Source organism: Oryx dammah, unplaced genomic scaffold, assembly GCF_014754425.2.
Source record: "Oryx dammah isolate SB20612 unplaced genomic scaffold, SCBI_Odam_1.1 HiC_scaffold_18, whole genome shotgun sequence".
Taxonomy (NCBI): domain Eukaryota; kingdom Metazoa; phylum Chordata; class Mammalia; order Artiodactyla; family Bovidae; genus Oryx; species Oryx dammah.
The window spans coordinates 40,971,154-40,983,398 of NW_024070202.1; the positions used below are offsets into that span (position 1 = coordinate 40,971,154).

Sequence of the window (12,245 nt, forward strand, 5' to 3'; positions counted from 1 at the left end):
CACGGATTTGGTTCATTGAGAAATTATCAGTGTCTGTGAATTTGCATACGTAGCGTAGCATGAAACAGAATATTTCTGTTAAATTTTATAATTTTAATAGATGATCCACCCTACACAGAGAGAGTGAAAGAGAGTTTAAAAAAAATAAAATAAAATAAGACAGACATGCTGAGAAAGGTGAGGGTGGTACTGGTGATGGTAATATTCCATGAAACTGCTTTCCTGAGGATTTCTCACTCACAAAACTGCACACATCTATGTATTACTTTATGGTAGAGATTTATGTCAAGATGGATTTTTTTTTTAAAGTGCTCAGCATAAGAAATGGAGATAAAAGATTTTAAATTGTTTTACATGACTAAAAATTCTTAAGATCCTAATTTAGACCTCATTGGAAGGTGAACCTTTTGGGTTATAAAATATTTACACCTATTTTTGAATAAATAGGTACTATCTGCTTATTAAGTGCTTACTGTGTATCCAGCACTGGATATTGCTGATACTAAGTTGCAAATGAAACCCAGCCTTCATGGAGTTTACAGCCCAGCAAGAAGCGCAGACTCCACATAACAGCAAAGGTCTGTAAACAGACGCCTTTTATCAAAGAACAGAGCTGGTATCTCTGAGCACTGGGCTTATCACAGCTCAAGGTAATGCACTGGAATTCCCTGTCTACGTGTCTGCTTGGATGTAACTTTTGACCAAGCAGCTCTTAAAGACTGGGCTCATAAAAACTATATGTTTCCATGCAAACTAGAGTCTTTCTGCCAAGAGACTCAACTACAATTTAGATTACATTTGTCCCCCACTGCAGACAAAAACACTTCAATCAGAAGTAAATTTAGGAAGCTAAGCTAAAATGGATGGGAATGGGAAAAATTAATTCAGGTGACCATTATATCTACTACTGTGGGCAAGAATTCCTTAGAAGAAATGGAGTAGACATCAGAGTCAACAAAAGAGTCTGAAATGCAGTAATTAGATGCAGACTCAAAAGTGACAGAATGATCTTAGTTTGTTTCCAAGGCAAACCATTCAACATCACAGTAATCCAAGTCTATGCCCCAACCACTGATGCCAGAGAAGCTGAAGTTGAAAATTTATACAAAGACCTACAAGGCCTTCTAGAACTAACACGAACAAAAGATGTCCTTTTCATCACGGGGGACTAGAATGCAAAAGTAGAAAGTCAAGAGATACCTGGAGTAACAGGCAAGTCTGGCCTTGGAGTACAAAAAAGAAGCAGGACAAAGGCTAACAGAGTTTTGCCAAGACAATGCACTGATCATAGCAAACACCTCTTCCAGCAACACAAGAGATCAATCTACATGCGGACATCACCAGATGGTCAATACCAAAATCAGATTGATTATATCATTTGTAGCTGAAGATGGAAAAGTTCTATATAGTTAGTGAAAACAAGACCTGGAGCTGACTGTGACTCAGAACATCAGTTTCTCATCACAAAATCGAGGCTTAAATAGAATAAAGTAACAAAAAACACTAGGCCATTTGGGTATGACCTAAATCAAATCCCTTATGATTTTACAGTGGAGATGATGAATAGATTCAAGGAATTAGATCTGATAGATGGAGTGCCTAAAGAACTATGGACAGAGATTCATAACACCATACAGAGGCAGTGACCAAAACTATCCCCCCAGAAAAAGAAATGCAAGAAGGCAAAAGGTTGTCTGAAATAAGATAGCTGAGATAAATATCTGAGACGAGAAGAGGAGTGAGAGGTAAAGGAGAAAGGGAAAAATATACACAGTTGATGGAGAATTCCAAAGAATAGCTTTGGAACTCCAAATGTTTCAAAGATTATCTCTCCAAAGGAGATATAAGAAAGCCTTCTTCAGTGAACAATGAAAATAAATAGAGAAAAACAATAGACTAGGAAAGACTAGGGATCTCTTCCAGAAAATTAGAGATGTCAAGGGAACATTTCATGCAAAGATGGGCATAATAAAGGAAAGAAACAAGAAAGGCCTAACAGAAGCAAAAGAGATTAAGAAGAAGTTGTAAGAATACACAGAAGAACTATACAAAAAAGGTCTTAATGACCCAGAAAACCATGATGGTGTGGTCACTCACCTAGAGCCAGACATCCTGCAGTGTGAAGTCAAGTGGGCCTTAGGAAGCATCACTATGAACAAAACTAGTGGAGGTGATGCAATTCTAGTTGAACTATTTAAAATCCTAAAAGATGATACTGTTAAAGTGCTGCACTCAATATGCCAGCAAATTTGGAAAATTCAGCAGTGGCCACAGAACTGGAAAAGGTCAGTTTTCATTCCAACCCCAAAGAAAGGCAATGCCAAAGAATGTTCAAACTACCACACAGTTGTACTCATTTCACATGCTAGTGAGGTAATGCTCAAAATCCTTCAAGCTAGACTTCAACAGTATGTGAACCGAGAACTTCCAAATGTGCAAGTTGTATTCAGACAATGCAGAGGAACCAGAGATCAAATTGCCAACATCTGTTGAATCATAGAAAAAGCAAAGCAATTCCAGAAAATCATTTACTTTTGCTTCACTGATTACCTTAAATCCCTAACTATGTGGGTCACAACAAACTGGAAAATTCTGAAAGAGATGGGAATACTAGACCATCTTACTTGCCTCCTGAGAAACCTGTAGGTCAGTCAAGAAGCAACAGTTAGAACCAGACATGGAACAATGGACTGGTCCCAAATTGGGAAATGAGTACATCAAGACTGTATATCATCACCCTACTTATTTAACTTATATTCAGAGTACATCATGAGAAATGTTGGGCTGGATGAAGCACAAGCTGGAATCAAGATTGTCAGGAGAAATATCAATAACCTCAGATATGCAGAGGACACCACCCTAATGGCAGGAACTGAGGAGAAATTAAAGTGCCTCTTGATGAAGGCAAAATAGGAGAGAGAAAAAACTGGCTTAAAACTCAACATTCAAAAAGCTAAGATCATAGCATCCAGTCCCATCACTTCATGGCAAATAGATGGGGAAAAATGGAAACATTGACAGACTTTATTTTCTTGGGCTCCAAAAACACTGTGGACTGCAACCATGAAATTAAAAGGTGCTTGCTTCTTGGAAGAAAAGCTATGACAAATCTAGCCAGTGTACTAAGAAGCAGAGACATCACTTTTCTGACAAAGGTCCATCTAGTCAAAACTATGGTTTTTCCAGTAGTCATGTATGGATGTGAGAGTTGGACCATAAAGAAGGCTGAGCACCAAAGAATTGATGCTTTTCAACTGCGGTGCTGAAGAAGATTCTTGAGAGTTTCTTGGATAGCAAGGAGATCAAACCAGTCAATCCTAAAGGTTATCAACCCAGAATACTCACTGGAAGGACTGATGCTGATGCTGAAGCTCCAATACTTGGGCCACCTGATACAAAGAGCCAACTCATTGCAAAAAACCCTGATGCTTGGAAAGATTGAGGACAGGAGGATAAGGAGGCGACAAAGGATGACATGGTTGAATGGTATCATCGTCTCAAACTCATGGATATGAGTTTGAGCAAATTCAGGAGATAGTGAAGGACAGGGAAGCCTGGCATGCTGCAGTTCGTGGGGTCGCAAAGAGTCAGACACAACTGAACAACTGAGCAATAACAACAACAAGCCTTAGAGCACACAGTACAGTTATTATGTTTTGGAGGTATTTCCATGTGTTATATATGTTAGTTACTAGAATTTTAAGAGTCAATTATACATTTATAACGGCAACAGCAAGATGCTCACTCTGGTATCTTCCTTCTATTCCTCCTGTAAATATCGTATTATTTTTAAGTCACTTGTTTGGCCTGTTTTCTTCAGGAGATTGATAGGCCCTTACGGGGTCTGTTTGTGTGCAGTGGTGGCAAAGTATCCACAGAATTCAACTTGTGTCTTCATCATTTACTAACTTAAGGTTTTCTTTTTTCAATTTCATCAAAAGGTTTCATTCCATAGAAACAAAATTTAGAACCACCACCTGAAAATAAAAAGATCCTGGATCCTTGTCAGTGTTCAGCACAATAAGGTATCTAATAATGTTTTCTGTAGCTTACAACAATGTCTGACATAGAGTAAGTACTCAAATATTTTTCAACAAATGCATCGAGAAATAAGTTTATCTGAAAGAGGATGACTCTATTATGTATTCAACCAAAATAGGTTTGTTGTTTTAGGGTCCCATCAAAGTAAAAATCAGAGAAGGCAATGGCACCCTACTCCAGTACTCTTGCCTGGAAAATCACATGGATGGAGGAGCCTGGTAGGGTGCAGTCCATGGTGTCACGAAGAATCAGACATGACTGAGTGACTTCACTTTCACTTTTCACTATCATGCATTGGAGAAGGAAATGGCAACCCACTCCAGTGTTCTTGCCTGGAGAATCTCAGGGACGGGGGAGCCTGGTGGGCTGCCGTCTATGGGGGTCACACAGAGTTGGACACGATTGAAATGACTTAGCAGCAAAGTAAGAATACTTGTAGGAAAGATGCCACTTACTAAAGTGTATGCCTACTCTGAGAAGATACTGTATTTAGGGTCCATGAGATGGGACCACTGTACTGAATAACCTATTATTTCTTTATTTCCAAAGCTTCCTAGAGTGAGATATAAGAAAGAACCCTTATAACAGCACCTGTTACATTTCAAATAGAGTAATAATGAAGTTCTACATAGAACGAAGTGAACCTCCAAATGAATTTCAATTAGACTGTGTTCTCATGAGTACTAATATCCCTCCCTTTTGATTTAGGTGAAATGAAATGGGAGAAATTTGGGAAAATTAAGATGGGAGGAATGTAAGATTGAAGTTTGGAAGATTTAATAAGAGAAAACAACACTGAGATCAAACTCATCACTTTTAAAACCATCCTCACTCCACTGTTAACGTTCACAAGCACTGACGGATGCACAATGCTCTTCTATTTGTGTTCACTGTGGAGTCGTTGATGAAGGCAGCCAAGCTGTCTGCTATGTCACCTCCAGAACGTCTGCCAATTTTCTCTCATTTCCTCCTTGAGATGACAGTGTGTGACAAAGGTCTCTGGATATATTTCAAAACATCTTAAACTATTTAACAATGTAATATCAAGCCCCAATTTAATAGTGTTATTCATTCTCCAGAAGACTAAATTTGTCAGAAGACACAAAGCTCAATTCACCTTGCCCTGATCCACAAAGAAATGACTAGAAAGTGCATCGTGGAACCAATGGCATACTTATTACCTGCCAGATGTAATGGAGAGAAAGTTTCCAGTGGCTTAGTCAATATGTATACTTCAACATGCAACACACAAAACAGTAAAACTATTTACTAAACTGTATTTCTTTTTATATCCCCGGCACACTTACCCTAGTTTAGACTGTTTCCTTTTCCTGACAAACAATTCATTGTTTGTGATTGAGAGAATCATTTTGGATTAGGCATGATTTCAGATTCCGGGAACCTGGTGTGGAAACAGCATCACTCCTCCACCAGCACCTCCCTGCTCACCACTCCAGATCTCTGCTTTTAGGTTGTACTAGAGTGATGGCACGCTTTTCAATTTTCATCCAAAGAGCAATCAACAATGTATAAACAACTGACCAATTAAAAACACTTCTCATCTAAAAGCATTTCTTTTTCATTTTAAAATTTTGTGAATTTTTCCTTAAAAAATTCTACTGTGAAGTTTAGTTTGTAAATACTAAGAATATTAAATTCCTTAGCTAGTGATCTCAACCAACAATCTATGCTAAAAGCAAAATTAGTCCTAATCACTTCAAGGGCAGTACATTATTATGTATTTCTTCATTCCAAGAAAAACATATTCTTTCATCTGATTGGTCCACTCTGCCGTCTTATATGGTCTTTGCCACCGATTTGTTAGCATTTTAAAGCCTTTTTTCCTTGTTTGTTTTTCCTCTTTTGCCTAACAATGATTCTTCTGAGTTTGGGAGCTTACCATTTTTCCCCAGGTGAAAATCTTTTTATTATTCTCAGGTGTTTGCTTTCTTTCTGTAACAGAATAATTCATTGCAAAGTCGTCATTGTCCTTTACAAAAGGATCAAATTCCAAATAATTACAGTTTGTATTGTACATCCTCTGAAAATATTTCTCCTTTCCCCTTGCCAGGATTGCAGGAGTCTCATATATTGTCCCACAAACCCTCCTTCTTTTATTTTAGTCAGGTATACCTGAGAACAGGACAGATTGCTTGTTTCTCTTCATCTGATCCAGATCCTACCTGAGTTCTTGCATAGGAAGTGAACAGAATACTTTTAAAAGTATTAGTCCAGAGTGCTTTCCTTTGAATTCAGCATGGCTCCAAGAGACCATTCTCCAAAGAATTATGGAAGGTGACTTTTTTTAAAGGTAAAGAAGCCTGTTCATTTCATTCTCAGACTTTGTAACATAGCATAGAGTCAGATGGAACTGCTTTTTTGGTATCAGCAGTTGTCTCTAAAGAAGTATATCATTATATACTTATTTGTCTCTAAGCATACCCTTAAGTTTCCTGTCTGAATAAGTCATACTCTATCATTCTTTGTTGTTTCCTGGTCTTATATAGCCATAGTATGAAACACAGCATATAACAAAAATTCTGCCATGAAACAAAATTTCCTTCCATCAAATATCTGGTGCCAACAGTTAGTATAATTTCTATGATCACTAGTGATCAGTAATTTTATTTATGGAAATATTTTTTTCTTCTAAGGGTTTGTTAAGAGGATTGAGTCTTTTAGATTATTTCTTAAATATACTTGTCAGTCTTGACAAAACACCAAAAAACATTTTTAGGTCCCATGAACAAAGGTCATTCAACTTCTAATCTCATTAAAAACATGTTTTTTCAACTTGTAAGCAGAAAATTGAACTGGTCGGAATTTGAAAGCATCCTTTTCAAAAGAGTAACATTTTTTAAACAAAGCATACGAAAGTTAATAAAATAAGAAATCAGTTTAAGAACAGGACATGACAGATCAACTTAAGAAACTTAAGGAAGAAAAAGTTCCACCAAAATTGTACTTTAAAAAATACTTAGTTTAAGTTTTCTGATACTTTGAAAATAAAAGATATGAGAATGTATAAATGGAAATTTCATAGGATCACTTGAGAGACTAGTGGAAATGAAAACTTTGTCTTAAAAGTCTGCCCATTTAGTTAAAAGCTTATAACTCTGTTTAAACAATATCATAAACTAAATTATTACACCAGTTAGTATTTAGCCTCTTAAGGAGTTTGAAATAACAAGTATTAGTGTGTACTTGATGATAGTCCACCAACTACAAAGACATTTATAGCCACACCCCTAAACAAAAATAACTGTGCTCACCAACTTTTAGAGAAGCTTGCTTGCCCAGATGTAGGATCTTAAAACTGGCTTCAGAGTGACTGTTGTAGGAGGAGATGCAGAAAATAAACACATGATTTCCACAGCTGAGAACTCAGAAATGAGGCTCAGGGTCTTGACCATTCGTCTGTCGTTAAGGTTATCCTGACATGTGAAGCCACTGACATCCTGAGACTTCCAGCACTTCAGATGCCTAAACCGAGATAAATATAGATCCCTGACACCTGAGCCAGATGAAGTGAACGTTAACTTGAAAAATCTTGCTCATTTCGCCCCTCCATTGAGGAAAATGAAACCCTTAATCCTTTTCCTGTTAAAACCTGTTACGCCTTAACAGATAATTCCTTTGCTTATGAAGCACAGGAATTCAGATCAATCATACACAATCAATTTGCTTCTGTCTATGTTTAGCATTTGTTGTCATAGTATAGATACAGGTTTGAATTTCTCTTGCTTAAGTTGAAAGAAAACAGTAATGAATATTAAATATTTATTTACAAACTTTTGTCAGGAAGTTTTCCAAGTGAGTCATTGAAATGTAAATATGTATTTGGTAAACTTTCTCGTATGTTTTTCTCCTACATGGTTTAAGTAGTAATTTGGTCCTTTTTGGTTTGCCTCATTTAGTGATGTGGAAAGTGTCATACTGCCAAGGTACTTTGGCTTAAGTTAATCTTTTGGTATAGTTGTATCACGTGATAGATTTAAATCGAATTGTACTTAGTACTGTTGTCAAGCATAAGAATAAGGATCTACCCTCAATCTGATTAAAGATATGACTCTGAAGCTATAATTGCAAGATTTCTAACAATAAGTCCCTTCCTGGGATTCATATTATTTATTAAGAATCTATAATACTATATCAAAACAAAGTGGATAAAGAAACCAGAAAAGTCATGCTGCTTTCCTGAGATTTTGAGGTATTAATTGTTTTCAGTTAATACAGTCTTTACAGAATGGCACTAGAGAAAAATGATGGCTTTTGGAGTTACCACTTTCTAAATGAAGCTGAACTATAACCAGTATTACCTGTCATTCCAGGTAGGAGAAAGACTTTTTTCAAATGGTAAAAACTAGTATTTTAATATCTAGTATTTTATTTAATAGATGCTGTGCACTGAGCACTGTCTACACGCTTGGCACTTTGCTAAGTACATATTGTATAATATCATTCTCTTTTGTTAACCCTGAAACATCCTTTCAAATCAAGTTAATATTTTTAGGTCCAAATATTTACAGGAAAGAAAGCAGACTCAAAAGGATAAATACTGACAATGGACATGTGGCTAATAAGTGGTTCATATGAGAGTCTAACACCCAATTTTGACTGAAAGCATGTTTCTTTCCCACCCTAAAATATAGTTACAGGTTAAAAATGTTTCATCCACACATTATCTGTGTCAAAGTAATCAACCTATAAGTAATTCCAAAACTGTTTTAATTTATTGCAAACAAAGTTAGGGAAAGTACAGAAGTGGTCCCTGTGGAGTATTGCTATGACACCAGAAAGTCTCCCCAGAAGCATTGTCCTTAACACAAGGAAAAGATAGACGGTCTGTAAGTACAGCACCACCCTAGCCAGAGATATCTCTCATCTCTTGCATTAACTTCTCTTTGAATTGTCCTTGTCAGTTTGTGTAAGCAAAATTTGACCTACCAGAGCCTGGAGGGCCAGTCCGATGGCCACCTCTCAACCATTAATATCATGTTTGGCAGTCTGAGATGGATACCTACCACAAAGACGTGACATCCAGGTGACGCAGAGTCATCTGGCAAGGTCAGGCGGTCCATACCAGAGAGATTCTGGCATGAGGAGGTCAGACTCTCATCTGTCATAGAAGGTGACACATTTCTTTATAGAAAAAAAGGTTCTATGTGTATAAAACGTTCTTCTTTTACTTGAACTAGGAATCTGTTAAACAAAATGTTTTATCAAAGAAGTCAGAAGACAAACTACAAATTCAGTGAACTCAGGATCACATATGTCTTCTATGAATCACAATAAGTATCAGAGAATGCCCACACCCTAAGCACCCATTATCTTTGAATATGGATTAGGCCTTATAAATAAGAACAGAGAACGTGGAATATCCTTTCTATGAATTATATATTCATTATCATTGAATTTTTCACTCCCTGGTGACACTGACTTCAAGGGTGAATGTTGAGGGAGAGGGAAACTAGTGATGGACTGGGGTACAAAATGATTAGGCTCTGGGGTAACTCAGATAAGACCTCTGACCCTCTTCAACCAGAGAATTTTCATTCTTAAGCAGTTATCTTTAGAATTAAATATTTCATCGCAGGATATTACTTAAACCTAGGTCTTTTTCACCCCAAACTGTTTCCTTTTGAGTATTAAACTAGGCAAAATCAAAACCTCTCCTGGATTTTGTCACACAAGTGCCATAAACTGTAAGGAATTAAAGTTGAACCAACAACCCAGCCACTAACAGCAGCTGTTGCCAGCTGTTAATAGCATGTTCTTCACAAGACATTATTGTGAAATGTCCAATTTCTAGGTGAAAATGTTTTTCTCAGAACAGCAGTCAAATTAATCTGTCCATATGCATTAGCGTCATGGATACAGTGGCAGCGGTAGTCACACTCATATTTCTGTCCTTCCCAATTTCTATCCACCCCTCTAATTCTGGTTTCCTGATGCCCTCAGAGGGTCATCTTTTCAGATCCCTCTTCTCTATCTGACCAGCACCATCCAAGGTGCTTCATCGAGTATTATTAGCAGCACTGACTAAGAAATCACCCTTCTTAGTACTTCACCCTTAAGTACTGTGTCCTGCTGAATAGGTTTAGGCCTTTTCAATTAATAATATCATGCATTTTCAAAAATCCCCTTCAGAAAAATTCTAATTTTAAATCAAAGATTCGCCCCTTTGTTTATATTCCTATTCACTGTATAAGTGTTAACAGTAATCTGTTCTTGAATCCTTGACTCTGTAACATAACAGGGAAGGAATAGTTTGTGGCCTTATCAGGAAATGTTGGCTTAAACCCCTGTACACACTTAAAAACAATGAGAATATTCACCAAGATACTTAAACATGTGAACCTTACTAAATTTTTAGGGAAAGCACATTTGAAAAACATCCTTGAATTATTATCAGCTTGCTTAACGTGTATATTTAGTATTTGAAAGACATTTTGGGGACTAAGTTGTCATTGATTCCAGTAACACACCCTTCTTTCCTGGACTTTTTGTCTGTTTTCCCATGTTAACGTGGAATAAATAATTTCACTCAGACATTCTTCATAAGGAGCATTTTCCTACAGGAAAGCTGGGGACAAGTTAATATTAATCTTCTCTGCTTAACTTGCTCTCCTCAAATCTATACATGTGTGAAATGTCTTTATTCCAAACATCAGCTTGAGGTAAAGATTTTACCACCATTTCCTCACAAAGTTGACTTCAGAAGTGAGTGCTGGCTATGTGTTTGTTATTCAAAAGTAATGAGGATTGATGGAAATCTCTACTACTAAAAATGATCTAATGGAGCAGTGCTCTTAAGTCTTGGAAGCCTAAAATTATTGCTCGACGGTGTATTTATTTTGCTTTCTGCCTTCCAGAGTCATCCTCATTAGTTGTAAAAGCCTTATCGATAACTTGCAACCAAATATTATAGCTCCAAAGCAATATTCTTTCCTTTTAAGGTTGATGGGTTTTTGTTTAATCACTTACCCATCCAATAGCAAAACACACTGAAATGTGTTTTGGTATTGTGTATGGTATTCTCCTACTCCTGTGGGAAAAATGGTGAATAAAAGGCCAAAGCTGTGCTCTTAATGTCTTATTTTGTGAAGGGAGATAAGCACTATTTAATAAATCATATTATAATGAAGTAGGATAAATAATGAAGGAAAGTTTTATTGTGATAAGCTAGGCTGAAAGGTCAGAGACGTTTCCCTAATATACATATACATTTAAATGTATAGACAGTGTGCATATATATATGTACACACACATACATACATTGTATGTATTTATTTATATTAACATATTTATGTATATATATAAATGCATATAGGTATACATCTATATATTGTATGCATTTCTTTATATGTGTATCTAGGTATAAATGGATATATGCAGATGTTGTTTATGTATGTAAGTGTTGGTCGCTCAGTCATATCTGACTCTTAGCAACCCCAAAGACTGAGCCCTCTGTCCATGGAATTCAGTCCATGCAAGGCCTGTCTGTCCTTTAAATTCTCCAGGCAAGAATACTGGGGTGGGTAGCCATTGCCTTTTCCTAGGGATCTTCCCAACCCAGGGACTGAACCTGGGTCTCCTGCACTGCAGGCAGATTCTTTACCATCTGAGGCAACACGAAAGCCCCATTTATGTACTGTCATAAACTGTGATCAATGAGGATAAATTTTGAAGGAATTTACACTGTGATAAGGTAAGAGGTCCCATCACTTCATGGGAAATAGATGGGGAAACTGTGGAAACAGTGTCAGACTTTTATCTTTCTGGGCTCCAAAATCACTGCAGATGGTGATTGCAGCCATGAAATTAGAAGACGCTTACTCCTTGGAAGGAAAGTTATGACCAACCTAGATAGTATATTCAAAAGCAGAGACATTACTTTGCCAACAAAGGTCTGTCTAGTCAAGGCTATGGTTTTTCCAGTGGTCATGTATGGATGTGAGAGTTGGACTGGGAAGAGAGCTGAGTGCTGAAGAACTGTGGTATTGGAGAAGACTCTTGAGAGTCCCTTGGACTGCAAGGAGATCCAACCGGTCCATTCTAAACGAGATCAGTCCTGGGTGTTCTTTGGAAGGACTGATGCTGAGGCTGAAACTCCAGTATTTTGGCCACCTCATGCAAAGAGTTGACTCATTGGAAAAGACTCTGATGCTGGGAGGGATTGGGGGCAAAAGGAGAAGCAGATG

General features: G+C 37.2%; 1 protein-coding gene across 1 annotated transcript in view; it reads right to left on the reverse strand.

Annotated features, from left to right (window-relative positions):
- LOC120878123 (platelet glycoprotein 4) overlaps nt 1-7,465 on the reverse strand; it is a 94,613-nt gene extending 87,148 nt beyond the window's left edge. Inside the window, exon 1 of the mRNA XM_040260737.1 lies at nt 7,314-7,465. The gene's annotated coding sequence lies outside the window, so the exon portion shown is untranslated. The remainder of the gene's footprint in view (nt 1-7,313) is intronic.
- Nucleotides 7,466-12,245: the final 4,780 nt, after the last annotated feature.